This window comes from Lactuca serriola, chromosome 4 (genome assembly GCF_051521515.1).
Source record: "Lactuca serriola cultivar US96UC23 chromosome 4, Lser_US96UC23_V15, whole genome shotgun sequence".
Taxonomy (NCBI): Eukaryota; Viridiplantae; Streptophyta; class Magnoliopsida; order Asterales; family Asteraceae; genus Lactuca; species Lactuca serriola.
Window position 1 is genome coordinate 108,853,622 of NC_136411.1, and position 2,325 is coordinate 108,855,946.

The window sequence follows — 2,325 nt, forward strand, 5'->3', positions numbered from 1 at the left end:
AAGCAAATGTTTGCTGCAACGTTCATGAGTGCTTATGAATACGATTTGAGCATTGGATTAAACCCACGCTCACTTGGATCACTTCATGGATTTTATCACGAGTGATTGGTGAGACAATAACATCTTATATTCTTGAAACCGAGATGTGTGAGTTGTATCTTGCGAATCGGTTGCACATTGATAATATATAAACGCCCCAGTAACTTGGTGTTATAAAACATATTGTTGTGTGTGATTCGGTAAGTGAGTGCAAGCAAGCATTGAATCAAATTTTATCCGTTACTTTTATCCAAAGTAGGATAAAAGCGATATCTTTGGGCCCCTCGATGATTTAGTGATGGCACCTAAGCGCTTGGTCGAGCCGGGACTAATTTGATGTGATCAATTGTGGTCTGTTGTCAGTCATCATAAATCGGAAGCCGGGAAATAGTATAGAGGGAATGATTAAGTTTATGTCTCATATCTATACGATATCTAGAATGGAGGAATATATGATCCCTTATCTAAAGGACACTCGTATCTGATAAGATCAGAGTTGACAACGGCTTTTGAAAGCTACGATTGCAGATCAGGATCTGAAGTCATATGCAGAATAGTTATTAGACTTATCCATGTGGGAGACTGTTGGATTAGTGTCTAAGTCCATAACTATTTTGGTATGTACTTGACCCGATGGTGCATGGTCCTTTTGGGTTGCCTTCACCAAAGCAACTTGATAGGATGAATTATGGAGAGAAAGGATTAATTATGATTTATTTATATATTATGAGAATAATATATTAAATGAGAAATCATATTGTTTAATTAATATTAGTCAATAATTAATTAGGAATTAATTTTGTGGCTAAAATACATTAATTAAACTTAAGGGACTAGAACTGTCAATTGTATGATAGTTGAATATTGAGATAATGGACTCCATATTAGAGGGATGGACAAATTCTATGGGGAAACCCATTAGAAATCGTCCCAGGCCTTTGAGGAAGGAGTCCATGGGTTGCTTAGGGCCTAAGCATCCAAATTAGGGTTTCCTTGTTAGATAACCCTAATAGCCTCACTATTTAAAGATCCCTAGAGCACCAAAAAACGTGTGGAAGGAACTCCATAGGGTTTTGGACGGTTTTGGGCAGCCTCCCCTCTCCTTATTCTTCATCCTCTTGCTCTTGGTCTTTGTGAGCCATTAGAGGAGTGACAATTGTGACTCTAAGCTTTCTAAAGTCATTATAAGGAGGAATTGAGATTGTTATTGCTACATAACAATCAAAGGTAATTCTTTAAACCCTAATTTTAGTTTATAATATGTTAGATCTAAGATTGTAAGTCTTGGATACATTGCATGTACAATATAGAAACCTAGATCCAAGCGTTAGGGTTTGTATGAGCACATAGGATTGTTCTTATGTATAAAACCCATCAAGAAATACATACCTTTAGTTGCTTGGATTCCTTGAGAACCTTGTGAGCCTAGCACCTCAAGTGTGAAGCCTCAAATGTCTCACACAACACCAAGTACACTTGGAATGACCTTGAGAGAAATAGAGCACTTCTAAATCGGCTATGCTCTTTTGTTCTCACTCTAGTGTTGATTTTGGTCTACAACATATTCCTTTTATAATGTGTCATAAGTAGGGTTACAACATGTAAACCCTAATTTTACATGGCTCTTCATTTCCATGATCCATGGGTTCAAAGACACCATGGAGCATCCTATGGGTTTTAGGCCGACCTTTATAATCCATGGAGCATTAGCCTACTATACAAGTACTAGGTGATTTACACAATCAACCCATATATTTAATTAGTCTTCTTTTGTTCATTTAATTAATTCTAAATTAATTCTTGATCAATACTAATTAAATAATATTATTAATATATTAGAACTTATAATATATTAATAAACCTTAAGTGTTATTTCTCTTATTTTGGTCTATCCAAATGCATGATGCCATGCAACCCAAATGGACCATGCTAATCGGGTCAAGTATATTCCAGAAATAGTTATGAACTTAGACACCAAATCCAACTAGAACATGGCCCTCTCAGTAAACATCCTGGTGACCTCCTTCACCGACTCCGTCCCCTACCTTAGGTCCAAAAACTCCTGGGCCAACCTCCCGTGCTCCACCCATGGCACATATATAGTATTAAACATCTCCGAGAACTGCTCCCAAGATACAACAAATCTCATCTCAACAGAATATGATCCCGTACTAAGTCTCCACTAATCCTTTGCTCCGGACCTCAAGAGGTTCAAAGCACACCCGACCTTCTAGTCAGCTGGGCAGAGCAGGTGAAAAACCATCCCTCAACATCAGATAGCCACCT